The sequence below is a fragment of the Pteronotus mesoamericanus genome, unplaced genomic scaffold, assembly GCF_021234165.1.
Source record: "Pteronotus mesoamericanus isolate MK-2021 breed Mesoamerican mustached bat unplaced genomic scaffold, CSHL_Meso_final scaffold_582, whole genome shotgun sequence".
NCBI classification, from domain to species: Eukaryota; Metazoa; Chordata; class Mammalia; order Chiroptera; family Mormoopidae; genus Pteronotus; species Pteronotus mesoamericanus.
In genome coordinates, this window is record NW_026555323.1 from 2,008,965 (window position 1) to 2,025,662 (window position 16,698).

Below are 16,698 nucleotides of genomic sequence, written 5' to 3' on the forward strand. Positions count from 1 at the left end.
AAATACCACGTGTGCCTCCCGTCTTTGATTCTAAAATACCTTTTCTTCATAATTCTCTGTGTGGGGATTCTTTTTTCTCTTTGATTTGAGGTAAAGGTAGAGACTTGTCTTCATGAAGTCAGTCGTGAAATGTTTGGCAGAAATAGGTGAGCCCAGGGAGGGAAAGTAGTCAGCTTGCTTGTTTTCTTTTTTTTGGAGAGGGGGAAAGGGAGGAAGAGAAACATCGATGTGAGAGAGAAACATCGATCGGTTGCCTCCCCAACTGGGGATCAAACCCGCAACCTAGGTATGTGCCCTGCCCAGGAATAGAACCGATGACCTTGTGGTGCACAGCGCAACAACCCACTGAGCCATACTGTCCAGGAACCAGCCTTCTTTTTTAGGCACAAAGTTAGCATTCTGTGTGTTCTTCCCTTTAGCAGAGAAGCACGACCCTCCAATCTGTGGCCCAAGAGGGTGCTGACGAGGACTATGACCCACATCTGTTAGGCGTGCATCTGAGGCTGACGTGTAGTTGATGCATCATCTTCCCCATTAACATCTATAAAGAGCCCATTCATTCCTGTTCTAACCTGGAGATGATGCAAAAGGGTGGGTCCCTTTTTTTTTTTTTTTTTTTTTTTTTTTGCTAAATGCTACCTTTGACGAAAGCGACATCTCCTCCTGGATCCCAACTCTTCGGCTCCCACGATGAACAAGAAGCGATGCCGCGGGCCGGTCGTTTCAGTCCCTGGTGAGGTCCTGGCTCCAAAGCCAGTGTGTGGCCAGGGAGACCAAGTCCCCCTGCATAGCGGCTCCGTCCTTCAAACGCAAGCTTGGAACTATCACTGAGACTCCAGCAGGCGCGCAGGCCCCGTGTGGACGTGGAGGCTGGTTTGTCTAGGCCACCCCCACGGTCACCACCCGCTCCGCACGCTCCCTGCCTGTCCCGTTTGGCGGGGTACTTCTCAAGTTGTGGGTCTCTGTCCTGAGAAACCGGCCCAAGTGCAAAATATCGTGAGTCAGAAACGCATTCACACAGCCAACCTGCTGAACGTCACAGCTTCGCCCAGCTCACCGTGAACATTCTCAGACACTCACGTGAGCCCGCAGGTGGGCAGAATTGTGTCACACAAGGAGCACACTGTAGGTGCCAGTTGGGACGCCCATGACCTTTGAATGACAGGAGTCGCGCTCGCTGCCACAGTCCAGCATCGGGCCAGAGTATCTGCTGCGTATCAGCAGCCTGGGAGCAGATCGACATTCAAAATTCCAAGCACGCTGTCTGCTGAACGCGCATCGCTTCTGCACCATCGCAAAGCTGAAAACTCCTAAGTCGAAGTATAGTGACTTGGGACCCATCGGTACTTAAAAGGGAGTTCTTCCTTTTCCCCATTCCTGCCTCGCTGTTTTCCAAACCCAGAGTATCTGCCTCCCAGGGGTTTATTGCCATTGAAGCAAATCTAAACCGCCAAAGCTTGCAGTTTCTAATATTTCTATAATATTTGATTTTATGCTTCTAAAAGAAAGTTGACGTATATTATTCACTCAACTGCTCAGCAGCACGTATTTGAATATGTGCATTCCCTAGTCTGCAAACGCTGCTATGGCTGGGACAGTCTGATTTGATCCTCTGAGAGGCGGACTCGCCGTGCGCCCTCAGCCACGTTTTGAGGATGAGGCGACTCACGTTGGCGTCCACGGGAGCTCGATGCCGAGCCAGGCGCGGATGGCGGCAGAGGCGGACTTGAACCCTCGCTGGGTGTTTTCGTCTCATGCTCTTTCCAACTCTACTTGGATGCCTCCCTGTCAATTGTCCCTGGTGTCTGTACCCACATGGACCCTTTTGTGCGTGTATGTGCACACCCACATGCAGATAATGCACACAGATGCACATACAACCGCATGCATATACCACACACCACATATGTACATGCATGCCTGCACCACACATCCATATACTCCGATGCACACTCCTGTGCACACACTGTACACATTCATACACACACCACACACAGAATTGCATACATACAACACACACTCCCATAGTCACATGCATACACACGTGGATGCACGCGTGTCCTGCGCAGGGCAGTGGGGGCTCAGCAGCGCGGGGTGGTGTGCGCGAGGCACGTGTGCCCAGGAGAGACGCGGCTCGGTGAGGATGACCGGGCCGCCGCCGTTGGCTCTGAAGGTGGAGGGAGACGCCGAGAGCCGCCGAGGGCGGTTCTGCCCTTGAACCTCCAGGAAGGGCGCAGCCCTCCCTTCCCTTGACTTTAGCTCAGCGAGACCCCGGTTGGCATTCCTGTCTCCCAAACGATAGCGTTGTTAGTCTGCGGGGCGGCGAGCCCCCGAATGGAGGGCGATCTGGGGCAGCAGCCGTAGCACAAGCCCAGTGTTCTCGGGTTCCGACCCGGCAGACGTCCGCAGCGCTCGCGCGGGCCTGCGAGAACTGCCTGGACCGTCGTCGGCGCCGCCGCCAGGGTTTCCGAGGGGAGAGCCCCGCCCCGCGTCCGCGATGCTAAGACGACCCCGCCCGCACTGCCGGGCCCGGCCGTGGCAGTGTTCCCACGTGCCCGGTGCCCAGTTTCTGTTTTAAGAAGGAAAGCATTCAGACGGAGAGTTCCCAAATCAGGTCTCGGTCCAAAAGTAACATTTTCCTGCCTTAAAACAGGGGAATGATTGAGAGAGGCTCTCTAGGGAACAAAGATGGCTTTGTACGTGGTGCTGAGCGTCCGCAGACCACATGGCCGCGTCACGGGGCGCGCGTGTTCCCCGCGCTGGTGGGAGACGCGGTGCCGCCCTGCCCTGCGGACTCGGGGAGGTTTCCGGGCTCCGGCCCCAGGGCTCAGAGCCAGCTGCGTGCCCCCTGGATCGCTCACTTATCGGAGCGGCGCGTTGATGACGGGGGTGCGTGTCCCGCCGGGCGCGTCGAGGTCCACGGGTTAGCACGCGGGTCCCCAAGGGGACTGTGGCGCCTTCCTGGCCGGTGGTGGGAAAGGACAGCCGGTCAGGTGAGCCTCGGGGGCAGGAGCAGGAGGCTTCACGGCGCTGGAACGTGTGTGTACTTAAAAGCAAGCGATTCCAAGCCAGAGTAAAACATTGTGCCAAAAGGAGCACATGAGGCCAGGTGAGTGGCAGGCTACAGGTCAGACGAGTCGCTGTCCCCAGGCTGAGTGCGTGCGCCTTCCAGGCTCCTGAGACGTGTCCACAGCGGCCCTGAGCGCATCGCGGACTCAGTGCTGCCCCCGCGAGGCAGGCGCTGTCGCCGTACCCGCACTTCGCAGATGGGATCACAGCGGCTCAGAGACGTGCCCGGCTGCGCAGCGGGTCCTTGCCTTCCCTGGGGTTGTGGCCCCAGGGTCTGTCCCCAGCCCCGACTCCTTTATTCAGCTTTCCTGCCTCGCCCCGTGCGTGCACCCAGGTGCCCATGAGTGACGCCCAGATGCCCCGCTAGCCATGCACGGACACATGGGCCGAGTCCCCAAATGCACCACCCGTCCGTCCCCCTGTGGGGACGCTGCCCAGACCTCCCTCCGCCGCTGACGGGGAGGCCGTCACTCCACGAGCACTTTCTTTTCCTCACGTTAGTTACCTGGAAGGAAACGCGTTTTCCTTGACCCGAGGTGACTCACCAGGCCCTGCGCCTTGTGGCCGCCGCCCCAAAGGGGCGGCGTTGGGACAGCGCCCTCGCCCTGCTCCCTCAGACCCCGGAACCCCGTCAGGTGCGCCGTGGCCTCTGCTATGCAAACAGGCCCCAAAGTGGTTGCAATGCCAGTAATAAAATAAGACAGAAAAAATGTCGATGAGATAAGAAGTACATGGTTAAAGTGGTTCTCATGAGGGCCGGTTTGGGGAAGTAAGTGGACTTTGCAAACCTTTCCACACTGAGCTAAACCGGGCACCCTGGAGTCACTCTGCGGGGCTGTTCCTGCGGAGGTGGCCGCTCTGCGATTCTGGGGGAGGGGAACGGCGGGGGGTCAGAGCGCCAGGAAGCTCCCGCAGGCCCGCGCTGCGGCCCGCTCAGGCCATAGCGTGTGCTGTTTTGTCCCGTGTTTGATTGTCACCCTAGTGCCTCTGGCCCTGGCAGCTGGAAGCCGTCACCGCTCCCCGCCCCCCCCAGTCATCTGACACTTTGCAGGAAGCAAAAAACCCCTTTTTCTCCTGTGACTGGAATCTTCTCATTGTTCTCTGCTTCCTTCCCGTGCCCCCTCGACCTTTCTTAGGACGGCCGGGCCCTGGTGGGCATTCTGACCCCCAGGCACGTGCTGAGCGTCGCTGTGATTCCAGGTGCCCAGCCTGTGTGCCACCCACGCGGGCACGCGGGCGTGGCTCCCTTTTCTGCGATGCGGGAGGTGGTGTCTGGGGCCTTGGGGTGCCCGTGCCAGCTTTCCTGGTGGCGCAGGGACAGTGGGCAGCTGGGTGGGCACCTATGTCCCTCCCTTGGGATCACTGCACCCCCGATCGCTGCGCCCCAGCTAATCCCGGTCCTTGAAGCGCAGAGCACTGCCGCACCCCTGGAGCGCGTATTTGCCTGCAGGACACTCCAGTTTTTTGGCGTTGGGCCTGGGTCTGCCTCCCAGGGCAGGTCTGTCACCGCCAGGACAGTGTCCAGTGTCGGTGACACAGAGGAGCCTGTTAGCAGGTTATTCAGTGCAGACAAGGGAGGGGCAGCTGGGCCCTGTCTGCCCATTAACCACGTCCCGGCCCAGGCTGTGGCCCTGACATGCTTCTCCCGGGTTCCAGCTTTTAAATTTTTTTTTTATTGATTGATTTTAGAGAGAGGAGAGAAAGATCGATTTGTTGTTCCATGTATTGATGCATTCACTGGTTAATTCTTGAATGCGCCCTGACCAGGGATCGAACCCGTAACCTGGGAGTAACGGCGTGATGCTCTGAGCACTGAGCTCCCCAGCCAGGGCTCCATGTGAAGAACCGTAAACCCAGGGCGGTCATGGCCACAGAAGTCGTGTGTAACGCTGTCCTCACACACCTTGCTGCGCTGACGCTGACCCCCGTCCGTGGCTCATGTTCGGCCTCGTCCCGAGCGCGTCCCTGAGGACATGACCTAGCGTGGCACCTGGCCGACAGGGAGGTCAGGGCAGCATGTCTGGTTCCTGCTGCCATCTCCCCACGGACAGCGTCTCTTCTTAGGGTGTTTCTGCCCCCAGCGAGTACGGGTTCCAGCCCTGGGCCCCGGACGCACCCCCTCCAGCATCCTGCGTCCATTGCGACAGAGTCTGTGATGTAAATGACAAATTCCAGCCCGAAGTAAAGGAGGCATCAGAGAGAGACGGGAGTCGCAAGGGGCACGGGGCTGCTGGCAGGTGGCCGCCGGCCCTGGCTTCCGTCCCTCCCGCTCAGGGGCAGCCTTTCCTCACTCCCCTGACGAGTCCTCATAGAGAAGCCTCCCGCTTCATGAATTCTGTTCTGGAAAAGTCCCACTCCCGACTTCCTCAGGTTTCCGCAGCCTCCGACGGAGTCGAAGGTCGCTCCGCGGTGAGTTTGAATTACGGCAGCTGCTGCCTCCTTCCCGGGGACACACTGTCCTGAGGCCCCATTGGCCCTTCCCCGGGGACACCAGGCAGGTTCCTGGCAGAGGACACCTGTCTAGGCCACATGTGGCTCTGGCCACGCCCAGGGTGCGCACCTGTGTGTGAATCCATTGCTCTGGGCCTGTCCCCCAATGGGAAGACGCCCTTGTACAAAGAGGGGTCACTGTTCTGTGATGTCAGCACCCAGTGAGTGCATGAACAAAAGCATCTTCTTTTTTCAGTCCTCACCCAAGGACGTATTAATTGATTTGAGAGAGACAGGAAGCGGAGGGGGGAGAGAGAGAGAGAAACATCTATCGGTTGCCTCCTGTACACGCCCTGGCCCAGGATCAAATCGGTAACGCAGGCATGTGCCCTGACCGGGAATTGAACCTGTAACCTTTTGGTGTGCAGGACGACGCTCCAACCCACTGAACCATCCGACCAGGACGAACAAAGGCGTGATAAAGTCCCTGGCGGCTGCGTGCTGCCACAGGAACCTGCAGGGTCCTGACCCACGGCAGACCAACCCCAGCTCACATTTCTTAGCTCAGACTCCCGCTGTTTGCATAGGTCACATTTTTTTTCCCCAGTGGATTTCCCCACACAGAGCTCCAGACTTAAGGAATAAAATGTCTAAAGAAAAACTTTCACGCAGTCACTTCAGTGCCAGCCCCAATCTGGCACGCTTTGGGAAAATAAATACTATTTCTACTAACAACGCGTGGCTGAAACCGAAGTCAGAACTCTAAGCCGGCGGCGCTTAGCTTGTTAGCAATGGAAACAGAAACCCAAAAACATTCAAGCAATTTTTTATTCCTTTCGATCCCAAATGACTGGGGGAGTTGAGGGAGGGGTCTGTCGCTCAGTCGTTTCAGGGCACTTCGGGGAAGGCCCAGTGTTGTCATTATTATGTGTGGGAAACTGGACCCGAGGTGACAGGTCCGTGCAGTGGGGTCCTGTGTTACAGTCCCCGTGTGGCATCCCAGCCTCGTGGCGGGGCTCAGCAAACCCTCTGGCTGACTCAGCCCCTCCGAAGGGGGTTGCTTTCTATCTTTGTATATTTGTGTGGCAAGAAGGACACGTAACCGGCTCGATTTCCCAAAGCAGGAAAAAAAAAATGTTTTTGTTTCCCTAAATAATTATAGGCAAGAACATCCATGATGGAGCAGTTCCCATGCCTCAGCGCTTTCCCTGGGTGACCTAAACCCAGGAGCATGAGTAGTTTGGGGCCTCCCTGCCATGCTTGGTTTCGGAGCAGCCAGGGAGACTTGGGGCATTGACTGAACCCACTCGGACCGTCAGTATCTTCTTCGTCCTTAAAATAGGAACGGCACCACCTCACGGGGGCGCTGCGACGGCGCAGCGGAAACCCTGACCGCAGTGGCCGCCTGGGGGCGCAGTCAGCCTGGCTGGTCTCCCCGAGTAAGCAACAAGGTCATTGTTTGTTCTGAATTCCAGCCTTGTGGGTCGTCCTCAGAAAACCAGGGGCGGGGGTGGGGGGTGGGGGTGGCACAGTCCATTTCCTGAGGTCACGCCTGCCATCGCTGCTTCCCTGGAGAAAAATGGGATTTGACTCCCACGCTGGGAATACCCAGGGCGTCTTACGTCACCACGGGAGCTACAGCAAAGGAAGTCACCACCGCTTCGTTTGGTCCAGATTTTAACGTCCCTTCTGTTCCAGGGGCTACATAGTGAGCCCCAGGGCAGACTTCCCAGCTGAGCGGCAGGCTGGGCGTTGGGGTCTGCTGCCCCGAGGGAGTGGGACCTCGCTCTGCTTTTCTGGATCCCGCGTGGAGTGGCTGCTGCTGGGATTCCTGGGCATCCAGAGGAAGCCTTGCGTTTCATCTGGGTCCCGTGGAGCCACAGGCACTCGAACGGCACCAGAGAGCCGGGGCCGGGGTGCGGAGTGAGCTGCCCCCCAAAGCGGAACCTCTGGGGAGTGAGCCCTGGCACGCGTAGGTCCCTGGGGACGGTGGCCAGCAGAGCATGCAAAGGTGACCAGACACTCTGGCCTCGGGCTGATCTTTGCTTACCCCCGACGCTGGGAGAGGCCGCCAGGGAGGGACGGATGGTGAAGCTTCACACTCCCCGCTCCCGTGGGCGGGCCCTGCACCTTCCACAGCGCAGAGCTCACACTGCTAAGCAAACACAGCCGCCATTTCCTCCCAAGGGGCCTGGCCTCCAGGAGGAAGGTGGTTTGAGCAAAGAGAGCTCCCGCCCCCAGGGCTGCTGAGGAAGATCTGGGACCTCATGAAGAAGTGCTCACAACCCTTTAAGGAGCACTGAGCCCCTGGAAGCGGAGGCAGAGAAGATCGGCCCCTGAAAATGGGAACAGACTGGTGGGCAGGCGGGAACCTTTCAAAAGAGAGAGAGAAGCAGCTAGCACTTACAGAAACGAGGGGCGCGGATTGTTAGAGACCATGGGGGAAACGAGAGCACCGTTGGAAGAATTCTTAAGGACACAGGACCTCTCTGACGTTTAAGACATCACCTGTAAGCCTGGGGGTCATGTTATGTCCATTCTGCCGATTTTGTGAGAACGGCGTACCAAGAGAATTCATGGACAGGAATTTACCCTGAAAACTCCAAAAGCGACCCCAAAGGTTTTCCTGGCTTTACAAACGTTGAGTGTGTCCCATCCGGTTCAGAAAAGACTGCCGTGGAGATGGTTTGTCCAAAAAATTAAGGTCAAAGTCACACAGATCCCTGGCTGGTGTGGGTCGGTTGGTTGGAGCATTGTCTTGTAATCGAGAGGTTGTGGGTTCAATTCCTGGTCAGGGCACATACCTAGGGTGCGGGTTCGATCCCAGGCCCAGGCACATACGATCCCCGGTCCAGGTGTATGCAGGAGGCAACCAATCAATGTTTCTTTCTCGCATCGATATTGCTCTCTCTCCCTTTCTCTGTAAAAGCAATGAAAACAATATTCTCCAGTGAGGATTACAGAAAAGTCGCAAAGAGGTTTCTAAGTTGTCTGCTGCTGGGTATCCTTTTGCTCTCACGGGCTGGTCAGGCCTGGGGACACCCAACCTCTGGGTGTGCGGAGCGCACGGTGCTGAGTAATAGTGTGGTCCCAGCGGAGGACTATGTGGGCCAGGGGACCTGGACCACGTTCTGAAGAAGCCACAAGCCCTGTAACCTGGAGAGGGTTCTGCCAGCACCACGTGAAGCTCTTCGTGACTTGCCCCTGGATGCGTCAATATCCTCCACCATCCGGACCCAGGGGGGCGGTCTCCTGCGTGCCCACGGGCGTTCCACAACCTCAGGCCATTTCTTCCAGCGCCGGTAGCTTTTAGGAATCATCTGGGATAGAAAGTATTTTAGAAAACACACTCTGTGCCCGTGGTTTAAACCACCGAACCTTTGGTAGTTTTGCTGTGGTAGGATCCAGCCCAGTACAATCTCTCCACTGTGCTCTCTCAGGGCCTCTGACGCTAGGTGTTGGCTTCAGAAGCCCTCAGCCTGTGTCAGCGAAGACGGGTGTTTCGGTGCAAGGAGAGAGAGACGACGCAATCTGGACGTTGTGCAACACTTTTGGGTTGAGTTCATGCTGCAGATTTTGCCATTTGTGATTCAGTGCTGAGTTCTCACCTGCGTGATTTTTACAATACGTTGGCCCCCGAAATGTGTGCTTTTTAAAAATCCCTTTTCCAAGAATGTTTGACGTGGGTGTCTTAAAGCATCTGTCCCCAACCTGGGACAACGTGGCCTCCGCGTCCCTCAGGAGGCACTTGGCAATGCTGGAGCCGTGTTTGGCTGTTCCAGCTTGTGGGGAGGGGCAGGCTGGAGGCAAGTCCGTGCGCATGGGCCAGAGATGCTGTTCAACATCCTGGAACACGAGGCAGCCAGCCCTGAACCGTGAAGAATGGCCTGGCTTCGGTCGTGCCAGGGTTGAGAATCCTGCTTTAAAGCTGTCGCCTCTGCCTGGTGCACAATGAGTGTGTATTAAACTGGGGCTCATTTTAGAGTTTCAGTGGGTCTTTTTCAAGAGCTGTGAAAATTTTCCCTGTCTCCGTCTCCCTCTCTTTCTCTCTGCCACCCACACCCCCCTTCATTTGTCCGCAATCTGAAAAACAGGCCTTGGCGCTAATGATCATTCCACGAGATTCTTGGCTCTCCTGCTTGAACCTCCCACGGACGGTTTGCCTCATTGCGTCCTGGTTTCTTGTCAGTTCTGTTTGCTTAGAAAAATGTTGTGCACACTCCCTTTCATGGACCCAAGGTGCTTTTCTGTCCGACAGTGCCTGGGAGGTCTCAGTCCAGTGGCTTTGCATGTTAGGTAACTTCCGCGTCTTCTCTTTCCCTTCGTTGTGGCCTGTGGATCTCTCCAGATACTTTCCATGCACACCTTGAACTCCTTGGAGGGAAAGAGCGTGCTTTCAGCTGTCTTGTGGGCAAGACAGAAAGCATCCAGAGGTTCCTGTCCAATGCTATGTCTGTTGGAAACGAAACACAATTTTAGCTGGATCATGCCTGACTTACCCCGGGGAAGTTTTGGCAACAGGAAACGTGGTAAACTGACAGGTAGACCAGAAGCAACTGATGTCTGGAAAAGAGTGTTTTTCTTTGCAGGGAGTGACTATTCCATGAAACAGCATGGAAGGACCCTCACCATGTCCTTTCATTTTTTGGTACCACTGTACGTGGAGCCCTACCCAGCCCCCACACTTGCACTTAACTGCTGTAAACACTTACACTGTTTCTCTAAGTTACAAAAGCAAAACAGCAGCTGCTGCTTTTCTTCCAAACCACAAATCAGATGGAAGATGGAACTTGCCGTTGGTTTGTAGTGCGGTCACGTGCCGCCTGACGCGAACACGTCCGAGACACGCGTCCTTAGGTGATTCGTCGTCATGCGGACCTCAGAGAATGCACTTACATCAACCTGGACGGTACGGCCTCCTGCACACCTAGGGTACAGGCCTGTGCAGCACGTGACTGGACAAAACAACGCGAGGCTAGATCAAGCCCACGAGACAATGACGTGGTCAAGGCACGTGGTATAAACATGGGACGGGCCAGGCTGCTGCCGGCAAAACACAGCTGTTTTAGAGCAAACTTCTTTACAAGTAGAAACAGTACAGTCTCAAATAACGATAAAAAGTGGAGTATGGTAAATACATAAACCAGCAATATCATCAGTGAGCGTTATCAAGTATCACGTGCACATAATTGGACACGCTGCACTTGGATACGACTGGCAGTTCAGTCGGCTTGTTCACACCGGCACCACCACGGACATGTGAGCAGTGCCATGACGCTATGACGTCCTAACAGCGAGATGTCACCAGGCGATGGGAGTTTTTCAGCTCCGTGATAATCTCATGGGACCAAGTTCTTTATGCGTTCTGTCGCTGATCGAAATGTCGTTACATGGCGCATGACTGTATTTCTGAGTTTATTTGTCAAAATCAAACACTTCAAAAAAACATAGTGGGGAAAAATCATGCCTCAGGAAATGGAAAGGGGAAAGGAAACAGAGACCATGGCCTTATTCGGTTGATGGCCCTGGGGACAGGCGCCCGTGAAGAGTGGGAAGGGCCGCTGGGGCTTTGCTGTGAACAGCGCCTGCTGCAGGGGACAGGAGAGGTTGCTCCGGCCCCGCTGGCCGACCAGGACACTGAGGTGCTGGCGTGGCAGCCCCGCACCCCGAGCCCTCTCCTGCTCGGCCTCTTAGTGTGAGTCATTAACTCGGTTGGACCACGTATTTCCCCCCGGGGTTGTGACCCTCAGCAAGTGCCTGGCCAGATGGAAGGCATCATCATAGTGATCTGTACTGTTTGTGAATATTTTGGGGGGAGCGATTTTTCGAGACAGGGCGGGGGCAGCTCTGTGCAGAAGTGACCCGCACAACACCTGCCGGTGGGGGCCGCCCTGTTGGAGTCATTCCATGGCCTCCCTTCTGCTTCCCGGGGTGTCCAATGTGCCCACGCTGGGAGCCCTTCCCGGCGCGTCCAAGGCATCCCGAAGCCATAGGAATAAACGGCCCTCCTGCCCAGCGCCCGCCCACCAGCCGCCCCTCAGCCCCAGATGGGGTCCCCAGGGCCTGAGGCCTGAGGCAGGAGGTGTCACTTTGTTGCAGCCCAGAGGGGCCCAGCTGCAGGTGGCCTCCTTGAGCTCATGGCCCATTTAGGGCCCACTTCTAGTTTGTAGCAAAAACCACACTTGGGTTACTCCCGACCTTGGGCATGGCCCCTGTAGTTTGCAAATACGCAGGCATCTTGGCAAACAGACTGAAATTGCCTGTTCTGTGTCTGCGTCCAACACCACATAGGTCGGCACCGCCCGCCTCCCTACCCTTGCTCAACCGAGGGGTGTTTTATTTTCAGGCTACAGTGGTCTCTGGGATGCATGATTTCAAAGGGAAAAAATGAAGTGTTTTTGGCTTCGAAGCTGCCTCCTGTAGGCTACCAGATAAGTAGTACTTTCAAAACCAGCACCATGGACTCGAGTCAGATTTGGCCCTCACTGGGCGCTCTCTGGCGCGGGACAGGACAGAGCGGGCTGTCTGTCCGTCTGCACGGCAGTGAATGGGGCTACGGTGTGAGGAGAGTGAGAGGCTTCGCTGACATAAAGGAGCTCAGTGCTCTGCTCAGGGCTGGTCCGTCCGCACTGAGCAGCGTCCGGGGGATCGTCCCCTTGCTCTGCCGCTGTAACTAAGACGGGGATGATGATGATGTCTCAGTCCTGACAGGGAAGTGGTGACCAGACCTCCTGCGGGCGTGGAACCGTGTACAGGAGGTCCACGTCTGGGAAACATTCCTTCCTTCAAATGACTGAGCTGGACAGGAGGTGTGCTTGAGTGACGACCAGGTCCGGAGGGGAAGAAGGGCCAGGGATATTTTAGGAAGGTGACCTCTGATCTGAAGGGGTGTGCGTTTTTTTCAGGTGTGAGTCAAAAAGTCGCAGTTTCAGAAAAGTAAACATGTAGTGATCGTGCACACAATCCAGGGGTGTTTTTCCAGATGTGTTCACTTGGAAGCAGAAGAGCGAACGGAGAGGCTCGAGGCAGGAGGTGTTGCACCATCGGACCCTGAGAGCATCTGCGTCGCTGGGCCCCGCCCCCTGTCCTACCTCGTGCCCCGCCCATCTGTCCATGCCCCGCCCCAGGCACCCGTAGGGCTGGCTCCCTCCCGGAGCCCCGCCCCTTGTAGCGCCCAGGGCCCCGCCCCTCACCTTGGCCCGTCGGCCGGGCCCCGCCCCCGCCCCGCCCTGGTACCTGAGCTGGCTCCCAGCCCAAGGCCCCGCCCCGTGCCCCGCCCAGCTGGCTCCCCACCCCTCGCATCTCTCAGTCCACGCTCCGCTGACGCCGCTGCTTTCCTTCCTGCCAGATGGAAAAAATAACCACAACCTTCCGAGCAGTAGTCCTTAAACCCTGCCTTCGTGAAGAGCTACAAAAAAGTGACAGTGAATTCTGGGGACAGCGTGCTTTTCAACTGCTTCCAGTAACTCCTGTAAATTCCGTAAATCAGCTACCTCCTCTTAACGAAATGCTTTGCTTAAGAACCTTAAAAACGTAACTAGTGTGAATACCTAATTCAACTCGGCCTAAACAAGTGGCCAGAAACAATTAATTTAAGGGGTGTTAAAACTCTGTTTGCTGCTTGTCCTTCAATAAAATCTGTCACCCATCACGATGTTCCCTTTTTCAGGCACCCCTGCACGGGGTTGTTTTGGACAAAAAAAGACTCAGATAAGAACTTCAAAGCTTAGCATGATGAATTGCAAAACGTTGTCAACAGATTTTCCCAGAAGAGGAAAGTTACTCATAGAAGCTTCACATTGGCCTGAGAAAAGACCTTTGAAATTTTGAGGGGTTTTTTTTTTTCCCCTGTGTCAGAAACATCAAACTTCCACCAATGACCTTCGAACCCTCGGATCAGTGTCTGGAGTCTAGAGACCCTTCGAGACCCTGAGAGATGGAGAAACCAAGGGCCCTACTTGCAAAATTAGTGCCATCCCGTATTTTCCAGAATGAACACTCAGGGCTCCTCCTGGTTTAATCCTACAAGGTGGAAGCCTATGAGGAAGAAAAAAGAGCTCTTGTTCTGCATTCTTTCCTGGTGACGCAGTGTCCCCTCAGGTAGACACGTTAAAAACCCGAGAGCCAGTCAACTCTGTGTGCTGCCCACCATGGAAGACGGAGCTGCCCGGAAGGGAGAGGCATCAAGCTCCTGTTTCTGTGCAGAAATTAGAAATGCTGTGTGTTCCTCTCCGACTGCTGGGTAATAAATTACTGCAGACTCAGCGGCCAAAACCGACACAGACTGATTCACTCACGGTTCCTGGGGGCCGGGAGTCCAGGCGCACTTGGCTGGATCTGCCGGGGCCTCCCCAGGCCGCACTTGAGGTTTGGGCGGGCCTGTCGCGTCGTCTGAGGCTCAGATCCAGTTCCAGCTCCTTCAGGCTTTTGGTGGGATTCAGCTCCAGGGGCGGTCGGACCGAGACCCCCTGCTCCTGCTGGCGGAAGGGCCAGAGGCCACTCTCAGCTTCTGGCCCAGGGAGAGAAGAGTCCCCTGGCTTGCGCACCCTGGAGCGAGTCCACAGGGACCCAAGGACACGGCGCGCACTGAAATCGCCGACCTGCTGGGTATAGAAGTCCAGAGAAGAGCGTGACTGGGAGGCCGGGCTGGTGGTGGTGTGTCGATGGGATTTAGGTCTGTCTCCTGTCCCGCCTTTCTGGGCGTCCATGGCGGGGAGAGCGCGGGACGTGCCTGGCCCGATGACCCCCGGCCACCCGCTCCCTTGGCTGCCCACCGTTCTCTCTCTGGGAGCCGCTCCCTCCAGCCGGACGCCTGTGAACTGAAGTCCAACACTGAGCTGCCGGCAGCGCTGGTGTCTGCGGAGGCCTCTGCCCCTGGCCTGCGTCAGCTGGTCTTCCCTCCGCAGCCGCCTCCCTGGTGTCTCTTCCTCTTCTTCAAAGGACACCAGTCCCTTTGGATTAGGGCCCCGCCCTATGGCCCCGTTGCCACTCTCTAAAAACCCTCTGTCCAAATGCAGTTGCTGGGGGGGAAAGAAATAGAATACCCTCCCCCTATAACATGTTTTTTATACATGTATATACATTATATGTAATAATGTATTGGTATAATTATTTGAGTATATAATCATCAAATATATCTTTATTAAAGTATACAACTAGAGTTTATTGTATATAATTATAATTTATTATATATAATTATAATATGTAATACTATACAATTTATATTGCATATTGAATATATGTACATATATAACAATGTGTATGTAATAGAGAATATGAAATACATATGATATACTTAATATGATAATATGTTAATTTAGTATAATACAATCAAATAAGAGAGAGGCCAGTGGGGACGCTGCAGGGGAGGGTGTGGGGACAAGACCAGCGCCGAGTGCTCTGCGCCGTGGGGCTTACGTGCGGAATCTGTGGTCTCTTGAGGCCGTGAAGGGGTCCCATCTTGTCCTTTCCCAGATGGTCCCTGAGCCTGCGTCTCCGAGGGTCCCGCCTCTGTAGGGATTCCTGGGAGCTGGGGGCCTTTGCACCCGCGCCAGGGCTAAATTCAGTGCCGAATGCGGAGCTTCCGGCTGCCTGTGCTTCCTGCCGCCCCCGTGCGCCCTCGCCCACGCTGTCCCCAGAGGCCTCCCCCGTCTCGGTCACAGTCTGCGGGCACCCCCAGGGACGTGGAGGGGTCTCCTTTGGGGCTCTAATGCCTGCACCAAAGTTAATTTCAAAAACATACTCTGGCCCTGACCAGCAAGCAGGCTCGGCTGGCTGGGCGTCATCCAGCAAAGCGAAAGGTCTCCAGTTCGATTCCCAGTCAGGGCTCAAGCCTCGGTTGTGAGTTCGATCCCCAGTCAGGGTGCGTACGAGAGGCAACCGATCAATGATGTTTCCCTCCCTTTTTTTCTCCCTCGCTTCCCCGCACTCTAAAAATACATAAGTAAAATCTTTTTTTAAACACGCTCTGAAGAGGCAGGTGAGCTAATGTTTCAACATTGCCAAAAGATGGAAAGCGACCCCATTTTTGATGAGTTCCATCAGTGGAATGTAGTTAAGGTAAACTGAACATAGGCAGCACCATGTACTGCCCCTTTGTCCCCATCATCACCTCCCTCTGCCTGTCCCCGCACCAGTCCGGGCCCACCGGTCTCCTGACAGCCCCCGCCACACCGACGTCTGCTCAGCCCACGCTCAGAGAGCCCACTGCCCTCCTCTGTGACTCAACAGTGACTTAGCTTTTGGAAACATTGTACTATTTTTGGTGGGAGCCCGACCAATGATCACAGTAAGACTGAGGCATTACTGCTTGCAATATTATAAAGTCAAGGTCTGACCTTTAGAAAAGGAAGTAGGAACTTGGCTGGGTGTCCACTACGGAGACGTAGGACTCTGCCTTATCTCAGAGCCAGGTGACCTTGGGCTGGAGCCTGATGGGACCTTGTCACAGCTGGAGAGCATCCTTGCAAGACGCCTGGCCTTGAGGGGCGTGTTGGGTTGGCCCGGGAAGAATATTTTTGTGCTCACATTGGGTGCCTGATTCTGCAGCTGCCACGGAGTGCTGCTGCTTAGTGCTTCAGTCTTGCCTTGTATTGATTTTTGAGGATAGAGTTACATCAGACTTAACCCTTGCTGGCCCTGGTAACCAAAGCATGCTTTGCGTGTAATTGGCGGATCTTGCGATAGGGGAGTACAAGAGAGTAGAGGCATCCTGGTGGTGTGGCTCAGTGGATTGAGCGTCGGCCTGAAAACCAAAGGATCGCCGGTTCGATTCCCAGTGTAGGGCACAGGCTTGGGTTGCAGGCCAGGTCCCCAGCAGGGGGCACGCAAAATGCAGCCACACAGTGATGTTTCTCTCCCTCTCTTCCCCTCTCTAAAAATAAATAAATAAAATCTTTTTTAAAAAAGGAAAGAAAGAAAACGGAAGCTTAAAGTGGAAGGGGTGATACTTCTCTCTCAATGTCTGAGGCAGCTGCTGGTGAGGAGCCTCTAGAAGCTTGCCTGGGTTCCCTCAAACCCACGGCGTGGAATAAGCAGATGTATACAACTCTCAGTGCTTCTCATCAAAGCTCCAGAGGCAGATAGACATAGCTAATGTGGTCCATGAGGCCCAAGTTCTCTGCCAGAATCCGGGCTCTTTGGGAACTTTGTTTTGTGGAGTGGGGACCAGTGAAAAGGTGCTAGTTAAAGTGAAATGTG

The 16,698-nt window shown here is 55.4% G+C and overlaps 1 protein-coding gene across 1 annotated transcript in view; it reads left to right on the top strand.

Moving 5' to 3' along the window:
• The window catches only part of ATP10A (ATPase phospholipid transporting 10A (putative)), a 99,625-nt gene that overhangs the window by 22,280 nt on the left and 60,647 nt on the right, over positions 1-16,698 (top strand). The window lies entirely within an intron of this gene.